An 11,956-nucleotide genomic window follows, 5' to 3' on the forward strand; every position below is an offset into this window, starting at 1 on the left:
TCAGAGGGCCCCTCCCCAGCAGAGCTTAAGATTGCTGAGAAGACAGCCAGACAGGGAGGAGGCTTAGGACAAAGCAGGAGACCCAGATCGTCAGTTCTGGCAACATCATTACTGGGGCCAGTTGTGCCATAGGTTTCTCAGTGTATATTCTGTTTCCTTGAATAAAGAATTAACTTCACTATTCATTTCTGAGTCTCCGTGCTGACCTGCAGCTGAACCAGCCCTGACAATCCTCACCTGTAGAAGATCCAGGTGTCCCAGTCCCACAGAACCCTAAATGTGAGGAAGTGCTCATGCGCTGGCCTTTCAGTACAGACAACCTCATGCAGCATTCGGTTGTTCAAAAAAAGGATGGCCTGATTCAAAGGGTAGGACTTGAGCCCACAATACTCTTCTAGTCTGTACTTGGATATGCTCTGTAAATGAATAAGGTGTGCCATTTGGAATGATGCACCCAAACCTATGTATTTTTTCTTTCAATGGGGAAGAATTAAGCATGTGCTCAAAACACGTGACTTCAGCAATTAATAGCATTCGCATCTGAACACTGACAATCTCCAATGAAATTTGTGAATGTCCAAAAAACTAGAAACACAGCGGTGGATGTTGTGACAGTCAGCTATGTGCGAATATCATCACCCACTAGTGAAACTAAATCTGGCAAGTGGGGAAATAAATATTTTATTTTTGGATAAATGCAGAAATGTGCCTGGGATTGTCAGCCTTCACACATCATTGTCAACATTCACCAGATTGTGAACATTTACTGTAAAAACACACATGCACACTCACTTTTATTTTAGGAGAAGAAAATGCCAGTCTCCTCTCTGATGTAGTCGCTCACTGCTGGTTTGTTCATTGAGATGGTGTGCTCTATTTGAGTTAATCTTGGCATTTGTACAGTCCCCTGGCTTTACAGATGAGCCAACTGCATGATTTGCTCACCGACTCTGCTCACAGCTTTTGAATTCTGCGAAGGCACCATTTGCAACAGAATAGATGGGAGTAGGGACAGTGGCTCTTTTATTATTCCATTTGAGCCGCTCAGATAATAGGCATTGATTTCGATTAACTACAGGAGACTGCAGAGAAGAAGGAAGAAATACTAGAGATGAAGTTCTGCCCAAATAGTTCCAATCTTCCCTCAATGGGCTCATTGTGTGAAGAATGGAGTTACTTGAAATCATAAGGTTCCCGGGAAATGAGAATTGTGCAGGGATATATTTCTATACAGCTGCCTTATCCCAGCTCCTTACTGCGTTCTGTAAGAGGCTTAACCCCAGGAGGAAAATATGTCTGTGTTGTTGGGGGACACCATGAGATTGGCCATAGTAAGGCAGTACCATTATCAAGAACAAACCAAAATGGCGGGCAAGCTTTTGAGTTCACCAGGACTTTGCAAACGCTTTGTCAAGCAAAGTGTGTGCGTTGGGGAGCTGCCTTGCTGTTGAATTCATTAAGTCTGAATTCTTCCGGAGCCAACACAGCTCTATGTAGGCGAAAGGTTCCTTACAACCCAGCCAAGCGATTTGCTGCCAGCTGAAGACCTCTTGTATGAGCAAACCCTTTATGCACTGTCTAATCTCCTTTGGTGGAAGTGCCGTGCCTCTATTTAAGGCTGCAGACGAGCTTTTAAGTGTTTTCTACGCGTCAAAGTACACATGGCCAAGCGTGCAATCTGGTGGAGCCATAGCCAGTGGCGGACCTTGGGGTCTCAAATTTCAGTGGCGCCCTGGGCAACGTCAAAATTTGGTGACACCCCCCCACACACCTCTTGCCATAGCCAACCCCAGCTCTGAAAGGTTGCATGGTATCCATGCATGGAAACACAGCTCAGTTCCATTAATGCTTTGCTATCTTGTTTGCCAGTCTGAGCCCCTTCGAAAGGGAGGGATAAAAAATTAACAATTACTATTAATACTAAAAAGGGACGCGGGTGGTGCTGTGGGTTAAACCGCTAAGCCTAGGAGTTGCAGATCCGAAGGTCGGCGGTTCGAATCCCCATGACGAGGTGAGCTCCCATTGCTCGGTCCCAGCTCCTGCTAACCTAGCAGTTCGAAAGCACGTCAAAGTGCAAGTAGATAAATAGGTACTGCTCCAGCGGGAAGGTAAACAGCGTTTCCGTATGCTGCTCTGGTTTGCCAGAAGCGGCTTAGTCATGCTGGCCACATGACCCGGAAGCTGTACGCTGGCTCCCTCAGCCAATAAAGTGAGATGAGCACCGCAACCCCAGAGTCGGCCACGACTGGACCTAATGGTCCTTTACCTTTATTAATACTAAATAATTATGCATACTGGGGGTGCATGTAAAACCTCAGCCCGAAGGCGGCCCTCCAAGCCTGTTTCACTGGCCCTCAGAGCTCTCCTTAGGCCACACCCCCTCCACACTCCTATTGGCTCTTCTTCATAGCCTCTTTGAGTATTTGTATCCAGCTAGCATTCTATCAACAGGGGGGAGGATGGGAAACCTTCTGTATCCATTTTGTTTCAGGCTGAAAGAAGTGTGCAGAGCTGGTTTTTAACAGGAATAAATCACAACCACAGCGGTGCCTTGTGAGGAAATATGAAGGTTATGGAACAGAAAGGCTGGCTTGACATTCGCTGCAAGGGGTAGGTATTTCATAAGGAAAAAGGGGGGGAAAACACCACCCAGTTTCGAGAGTGGCATTGTTCCAAGGTAAACTAGGTTAGCCTCCATTTTCTTTCCCACTTCCCTTGTACCAACACCTCCTTTCCCTCCCACCTCCCCCAAAGTGGTCTGGGAACCCAGACTGTGTTAGATCAAGGCAGACATCATGAAAAATAACCAGGACATGCCTTTTGATGTAGCTGTGACTCTTTCTGAAGCGAACAGATGCAAAGGGGAATTGCCAGCTCTCTCCGTTCCAATGGCAACAAACCTGCCTGAAGCCTGGCAGCTGGTCCTGCACCCAACGTCCGTGGCCCATCTGTAAATAAAATGCATTCAAACAAAAATACATTTCTTCTCAGCGACCTCGTGAAAGATGCCTAACTCATAAACAGAGAAAATAAAACCTTTGCTTTTTAAAAAAACCTGGATATAACCTATATGATTTGGGAAGGATTTCTGAAGATCAAACAGACACATGTTTATGAATGAGATGGGATATTCTTATATATGGCATGTCTGCCCAGGTAGCTCAATTGGTTAGAGCGTAGTGCTGTAAATGCCAAGGTTGCAAGTTAGATCCCCTTATGGGGCAGCTGCATTGCAGGGGGTTGGACTAGACCAGTGTTTCCCAATTGGGAGCCCCAGGATATTCCAAGGGGCCCCCAGGTGAAAAATGCATAAATGAGGGACCACAGCATGAGGTTGGAGGGCCACAGAGGGAAGTGGGAAGAGAAGGGGTGGAAATTATATATATATATATTTTAAAAGAATATTGATTGGCTGGCTATCTACTTGGCCAATCACAAGTGGGTAAAGGGGTGGCCCACCAGGGCCTAGCACTCCTTTATGCCACTTGAGTTTTCCTGGAGCAGTCCTGGTTTGTTTCTGGCGGAAGATGGTGATTGCTGAGGCTCCCGCTTTGACCATCAGAGCCCACAATCCAGAGCCCCCAGTTCAGGTGGGGTGGCAATGGGTAGGGCTGGGAGAGCCAGAGCTGCTGCTTCTTGCTGCTGCCAGTGCTGGGCCCGGTGGCAGCCTGGGCCTGACTCTGCAAGGCGCAGGGTGCAATCCACCCCAGCGCCTAGCACAGGGTTCAGCAACCTTCTTCAGGTGTGGGCCGGTCCACCGTCCCTCAGACCATGTGGTGGGCCGGACTATATTTTTTTTGGGGGGGGGGGAAATGAACGAATTCCTATGCCCCACAAATAACCCAGAGATGCATTTTGAATAAAAACACACATTCTACTCATGTAAAAACACACTGATTCCCAGACCATCCGCAGGCCAGATTGAGAAAGCGATTGGGCCTCATCTGGCCCATGGGCCTTAGGTTGCCTACCCCTGGCCTAGCAGATAAGAGCCTTTGGATGTTGCTGAGGGGCTCAGGGCCCGTCGGTAGCGGCTTTGCAATGCGTGAGGTGAAATCCACCCCAGTGCCTAGCCGAGTGGGGTCATGTGGTGCTGCTGACTTGCATCTCCCCCCCCCCCTTCTCCCTTCCTTCCCCTTCCTTTCTCACTTGTTTTCCTGTTTCGAAGAGCCCTCCTACTTTTGCCGTCAACTGAACAAAGTTCTGCTGACTTGCATCTAGTAAATAACTAAGTGTCTACTCAGAAGAAAGTCGCACTGAGTTCAGTGGGCCTTACTCCCAGGTAAGGGTGTGTGGGGCTATCGTCTTTTATCTAGGCAGCCAGGGCTCCTCCAGATGACAAGATCTTTTTGCGCCAGGTCAGTGAGGAGGACCATCTGCTTTTTAAAGTTCTCCTACATATACACAACTCCACGTGCCTTTTGGACTGTATCTGTAGGTTTCCCCTCTGTGTCAAATAAGTGTTGTTTACTTTTTATAATACGTGGAAGATTACTTTCTCCTTCCTTGGAGGTTTCTAAGCAGAGGTTGGATGGTCATCTGTCATGGATACTTTAGCTGAGATTCCTACATTGCAGGGGGCTGCACTAAAAAAATGACCCTTGGGGTCCGTTCCAGGTCTATGAGTCTATGATTCTATGTTTTTTGCTTCAACAATATTTCATTATGTTGCTATCATTTTATGCAATTGTATTTTGTATAGATGATAAAAATGATAGATAAAGTATGTTCTGTTTCCAAACAAAACATTTAAATAGCTACCTTTCTACCGGTAGGACAAGGCGGGGTATGGCTGTAGCCCGGATTTTTGTTAGGGGTGCAGGCTTTTGCTGGAGGAGTCGAAGAACCTCATGTTTGTATTGATTTGTATTGATTTTTACATTTTTGGGGGCGGGGCAGCTGCCCCCCTGGCTACACCCATAAGGAAGCCACAGGAAGGAAACAAGGTCAGAAGGGGGCCATGGTCAGAAAAAGGTTAGGAAGCACTGAATTAGATCTCAGCGTCCCTTCCAACTCCACAATTCTGTGATTCTATCACCTTGGCCTATAAAGGACTGGATGTGGATATTGAAAAGTGATTTGTGAAGTAGAAAGTCAGGAACACAGGGAAGGCCAGTGAGGTGGAAGATGTACAGTGGTACCTCTGTTTACGAACGCTTCTGGTTACAAACGCTTCAGGTTATGAGCTCCTCTAACGCGGAAGTAGCTGCTCCTGCTTGCGAACATTGCCCCAGGATGCGAATGAAAATCGCGCACCGGGAGGCCCCATTAGCGAAAGCGTGCCTCAGGATAAGAAGGGTTTCAGCTTAAGAACAGACCTCCAGAACGAATTAAGTTCATAACCAGAGGTACCACTGTATGAATCTTGTGTTGATCTGAAAATAGCTGGCTAAATATTTCCTTGCACGCCCTTAACTTCAAACAGGAGTGTGGTACAGTACAGTGGTGCCTCTCAAGACGAAATTAATTCGTTCCGTGAATTTTTTCGTCTAGCGAATTTTTCGTCTTGCGAATCACGGTTTCCCATAGGAATGCATTGAAAATCAATTAATGCGTTCCTATGGTCAAGAAAAGTCCAAACAAAGCCAAATTTGGTACAACAAGAGTTTATTAACTGCTCTTTAAAGTCACACATACTGTAAAGAGCATTTCAAAAATTGAAGGAACAATAAATTAAGTTTCTAAACATGACAGAAAAACATTTAAAAATCAACAAAGTGTACAGTACATTTTCTAAGACTCTGGGGGACAACTCGAAGAAGGTTCCTCTTCCACTCTTTGCTTCTTGCTGAAGAACCTGTCCATGGTCTGCTGCTTCATCTGCCTTTTCAGCACCTCCCTGAAAGGCGACATGACCCTCGTATCAAAAGTGTTCACAAGGTCATGTGCCACGTGCTTGTCAGGGTGGTGCCGCTGTGCAAAAGCCTGCACATCCTTCCACTTCAGGCAAATGTCCCTCAGTTCTTTGGAGGACAGCCGTTCCTCAGTTGCTTCCTCCTCTTCCAGCGAGGCCTGCTCCTGCACAGCCTCTGCCTGCAGTTCGACCAGCTCCTGGGTGGTCAGCTCGTGGTCGTGCTCCTCCACCAGCTCGCTGATGTCCTCCTCTGTGACCTCCAGGCCCATGGTCCTCCCCAAGGCAACAATGTCCTGCACCACTGTTGACTCTGGTGCGTCAGAGTCACTTGGTGCCACACAGTCCGGCCACAGGCTGCACCAAGCGCAATTCAAATTTCTCTGGCTGATCCCGTTCCAGGCCGTGGTGATCATCTTCAAGCAGGTGACGATGTCGAAGTGGTCCTTCCAGAATTCCCGCAGGGTGATGGTGGTGCAATCAGTCACCTCGAAGCATCGCCTGAAAAGCTCCCCCAGCCCCTCCCCAACTGTTGCAAACCCCTCCCCAACTGTTCCCCCAGCCACCCAGCACACAGAAATTCAAATCCAGAATTTTTTTTAAAAAACAGCAGAGTGCCCCAATGGTCACAAAAAATCATTAAAATGCAGAAAAAAACACACAAGCTTCCAGATTCTTGCAAACCCCTCCCCAACACCAAGTCCTTGAATTCCAAACACCCCAACCCAAAATCCAACCCCCCCCAAAAAAGTTTTAAAAGCTTAACTTACCAAATGGCTGCAAAAGAAGTTTTGGAAAAGCTTCAAAAATCACCAAAGTCTTTAAAAACCTCAAAAAAGGCTACTATGTACACTGCGTTCTATGAGTTGCTCCTCAAAGTCAAGTCGCAACTGTAGTAATGGTGTTAAGAAAAGGGAAACAAACTTGCAAGATGTTTTCGTCTTGTGAAGCAAGCCCATAGGGAAATTCGTCTTGCGAAGCAGCTCAAAAACGGAAAAACCTTTCGTCTAGCGAGTTTTCCGTCTTGCGAGGCATTCGTCTTGCGGGGCACCACTGTAGTTAGAGTACGGATGCCCATAGCCCTCCAGAGGCTGTTGCACCACATTAAAAACACAGTAAAAGATCAAACATTAAAAACTTCCTTCAACAGGGCTGCTTTCAGATGTTTTCTAAAAGTCAGATAGTTGCTTATTTCCTTGACACCTGATGGGAGGGTGTTCCACAGGGCGGGCGCCACTACCGAGAAGGCCCTCTTCCTGCTTCCCTGTAACCTCACTTTTCACAGTGAGGGAACCGCCAGAAGATCCTTGGCGCTGGACCTCAGTGTCTGGGCTGAACAATGGAGGTGGAGATGCTTCTTCAGGTATACTGAGCCGTTGGCTATTCTGGCTGGGTCTGGTGGTGACAGTTGGAGTCCAGCAACATGTGGATCACCACAAGTTCCCTGTCCCTGAATTGGACTTTCTGCTGTTTGGTTGTAAGTTGCTTTGGGCTGCCCTGGGCAATATATAGCAGCTAACAAATTCGGTTAACAACAACAACAACAACAACAACAACAACAACAACAACAACAACAACAACGGCTTTTTTTAAGGAAACAAATGAATTTTTGAATGCCAAACTTATTCACAAAGTAATTTTGTCCCTTTCCAAATTGGTACCAGCTGCACAGGATTTACAACTGTGCCGAGGAAGCTGAGGGGAAATTATTTTGACTAGATTTTTAAAAATAAAATCCAGAACAGCATTTGCTGTTAAGAGCCTTAAGTGATGAAAGGCTATTGTCGTTTCCCGCCTCCACGAGGTTTTATATGAACAGCCCTATATGGTTCAGACAGGATATTGGTGCTGAATTCGTTAATGCCTCCAGCAACGGTAACATTCTGGAAACCGGTTTGCTTGATACCACTTTCAAAAATAATAATAATAAAAGCCTGCTTTGTCTTTTCCTCATTCTTTACTTCTTGTTTCGCTCTGATGAGTCAGATCCTTGAGCACTTTTAACTGCAGAAGAAGTTCCCAAGCAGTAAACAAACTTGAATGTGTACCAAATGATTCCATTTGGTTGGAAGACGTCAATGCAGTTTATCCCCAAAATCTGCCCACTTCCAATAGCTTCTTTTTGCTGAAGTCAGTAGAAATACAATGGAAGAAGGGCTGGCAATACATTTCAGCATGGTTAGGCACCTGCCAGGAGACCATAATTCAAGGCCCTAGTTACAAGAGATTCCTGGACAAGCAGCAGTGAGGAGATAGACTCAGGAGAGAGAGGAAGACCATGTCTTGCCAAAGCCCTACCACCATAAGCGGAAAAGTCTGGTTTTAACCATCAGTCCTTCTAAAAATTGCAGCTCTCTGAAGGGAATGGGGTATCACAGCATCCTTAGCAAATTCCAGTTCCCATGATTCTTTGGGGGAAGTGCTATGACTGCTTTAAGTGGTACAATACTGTTTTAAATGTACAGTCGGGGGGGAGTTGCTACGCAGGTACCAGAAGAACTTGGGCTAGGATACGAACTGAGGCCAAATATAAGAATCATGGACTCAGTTATTCAGCTGCAAATAAAATGTTTTAAGTGTGTTTTAAGTGCAATATACAATGTGACCCTAGATGGCGTTGGTGAGCCTTATGGAAAATTCAATGTATGTTTAAAGATGCTTTTTTTAAAAAAGCATTTTCAGAACTCTTTTTATTTGTGTGTAGCTTCCACCCGTATCTCGTTGGTTCTTAAAGAGCTGCTGTGGCTTCTCTATTTCTGAGGGCAATTCAGATTTGTTTGCCTTTGAAATCCTGCACTTCTTAGGGCCCTAGGACCCATACCCCTAGTTAGCCCTCAATCCTTTTTTGTTTCCATCTGCAATCAATCCATTTATAGGCAGTCCAACTCAGAGTAGACCTATCGAATTAACACACAAGACTAATTTTTATTCATTAGTCTGCTCTAAGTAAGGACTTAGTTGAATGAACTAATATGGTATCTCCTATTGATTTGTTAAAACTTGGAATTTATTTAATTTTAATTATGTTTGCTTTTGCTTGACTTGTAAGGCTATAGGCTCTCAACAAAGGGCTAAAGGTAAAAGGTAAAGGACCCCTGACAGTTAAGTCCAGTCGCGGACGACTCGGGGGTTGCGGTGCTCATCTCACTTTACAGGCTGAGGGAGCTGGCATTTGTCCGCAGACAGTTTTTCCAGGTCATGTGGCCAGTATAACTAAGCCGCTTCTGGTGCAACGAAACACCGAATCTAGAGCAGTGCACTGAAACGCAGTTTACTTCCCGCCGGAGCGGTTCCTATTTATCTACTTCCACTTTTTGGCATGCTTTCGAACTGCTAGGTTGGCAGGAGCTGGGACAGAGTAACAGGAACTCATCCTGTCACGGGGATTCGAACTGCCAAACTTCTGATCAGCAAGCCCAAGAGGCTCAGTGGTTTAGACCACAGCGCCATCTGCACCCCTAACAAAGGGCTAAAGGTAAAGGGAACCCTGACCGTTAGGTCCAGTCGCGATTGACTCTGGGGTTGCGGCACTCATCTCGCTTTACTGGCCAAGGGAGCCAGCGTACAGTTTCTGGGTCATGTGGCCAGCATGACTAAGCCGCTTCTGGCAAACCAGAGCAGTGCATAGAAACACCGTTTACCTTCCCACCGGAGCGGTACGTATTTGTCTACTTGCACTTTGACGTGATTTCGAACTGCTAGGTTGGCAGGAGCTGGGACTGAGCAACGGGAGCTCACTTAACAAAGGGCTAGGCATCCATTAAAGAGGAATAGATGTAAAATTATAATGAAGGAATGCCTACTTACACACTGTGATTAACTTCAGAGGCACCCCTGTGAATACCTCTACCACCTGAGGTGAGGTGTCTGAGGGAGAGATCCAGTGATGACTGATCCCTCAGGCCAAATGTGGGACTTCCCCACTGACCTCAGACTGACCAGCCAGCTCCCACCTGCCTGCCTTCTTACAACCAGTCTTGGCAGGTGGTACTGCCTGTTCCTCCTCCTTAGTCTCAGTGTTGCCTTGGTAGAACTCAACAGGGAAGGGGACAAACCTAGAATGAGTTGGCTCCAGCTTCTGTTGGTCACCCTGGGTCATGAACTGGCTGGACACAGAGGAATGGTGAGAAACACCAGCTGGAGAACCCACAGGGGAAGAAGGCTCAGAGCCAGGTCACTGGTGTTGGGACGACCAACAAGTGGTTAGAGGAAGAAAAGCGAGAAGACTGGGAGGAGGAGGAGGTGTTGGAAGCTGAAGAGGCAACATGGCTTAGTGAGCAGGGAGAGTCGGTGGCAGAGAGAAATCTAGAAGGAGAAGGAGAAGTGGAAGCAGGACAGGAAGGAGGCCAAGGATCGGAGATGAGTCCTGCTGGTCAAGAAGACAGGGTGTCTCCCTCTCTTGCTGCAACAAGCTCCCTTCCCCCGCTGGTTTCCCAGAACCAGAAGTGGCATGAAGTTATTGTTGTTTAGTCATTTAGTCGTATCCGACTCTTTGTAACCCCATGGACCAGAGCACGCCAGGCACTTCTGTCTTCCACTGCCTCCCGCAGTTTGGTCAAACTCATGCTGGTGGCTTCGAGAACACTGTCCAACCATCTCAGCCTCTGTCGTCCCCTTCTCCTTGTGCCCTCCATCTTTCCCAGCATCAGGGTCTTTTCCAGGGAGTCTTCTCTTCTCATGAGGTGGCCAAAGTATTGGAGTCTCAGCTTCAGGATCTGTCCTTCCAGTGAGCACTCAGGGCTCATTTCCTTAAGAATGGACAGGTTTGATCTTCTTGCAGTCCATGGGACTCTCAAGAGTCTCCTCCAGCACCATAATTCAAAAGCATCAATTCTTCGGCAATCAGCCTTCTTTATGGTCCAGCTCTCACTTCCATACATCACTACTGGGAAAAATACATTCATACATCACTACTGGTATGAAGAGGGATGAGCAGAGGCAGGCATGTTGACAGAGTCCGAGATTGCTTGGGAAGGAGGAGGAGATTTAGGCAGCTGTGGGAGGGCAGAGATCTTCAGCCTCTACCTTCAGACCTACTGAGAAGAGATGCTGTGCTCATTAGGTCTGGCTCACCTGAGCAGGCCTTGTTTTTGCTAATAAAGAGTTAACTTCACATACTCCGTGTGATTTATTGCTGGCTGGCTCCCTGACACTCTGCTCCACTAGTTCCAATAGGTACAAGCCACCACTGGCCTTCTTTGTTGTGGCACCCCATTGGTGGAGCTCTCTTGCTGGGAAGGCTCTCCAAGCTACATTCAAATAGGGTCCCACTTGTGTATGTGACCTACAAAGAATTATGCACTAGGTTACTGTCCACGCTGAGGTGTTTGAATGTGTTTATTTAACTGAATAAAGAATTCTTTGCTCTTTTATGAAAAGCGACGGGGGCGATTTTATTCCTTTTTTTCAGCTCACATACTTAAAAGCTTCTTTCAGGTCAGATCCGGGAAGCAGTGAGACACGGCTGGTGGTCTTGAGTGAAGTCCCAAGTGGATGCTTCTGCACATCTCAAAGCCGCCACATGATCTGGCAGAACTCACCTGGTCTGATACTTTTAGTTAGTGCCAAGGAGTGGATTAGGACTGGTAAACAGCTGGGATTTTGCAGGTCAGGAGAGAAGCAACAGAGGAAACAGCCAAACAGTGCCTGCCTATACTGAACTTCTTAAACTTCCTAACATTAGTAGTCTCTTTCAGAAACTCTGCATACACTCAGGCTGGAGACAGGCACGAGTTTTTAAAGAGAGTATCAAAGGTGGTATACTAGAGGCAAGCATGTCTTGCAGCACTTACAGGTTTTGCAGATGGTCATAATGCTTCAAAAACCTGGGCTGGCCAACAAGGATGATAAGCGGAAGTCTTTCCTGGATCTCAAACAAAGACCTTTCTCATCCTCTGCTGCCTTGCCTAGCTATATATATATATATATATTACATTCAGATTATGTCTCACCTTTTTCTCCAAGGAGCTTAAAGGTGGTGTCCATGATTCTCCTCCGCCAGTGTGGTGTAGTGGTTAAGAGCGGTAGTCTCGTAATCTGGGGAACCGGGTTCGCGTCTCCGCTCCTCCACATGCAGCTGCTGGGTGACCTTGGTCTAGTCACACT

The sequence above is a fragment of the Podarcis muralis genome, chromosome 3, assembly GCF_964188315.1.
Source record: "Podarcis muralis chromosome 3, rPodMur119.hap1.1, whole genome shotgun sequence".
Lineage (NCBI taxonomy): Eukaryota > Metazoa > Chordata > Lepidosauria > Squamata > Lacertidae > Podarcis > Podarcis muralis.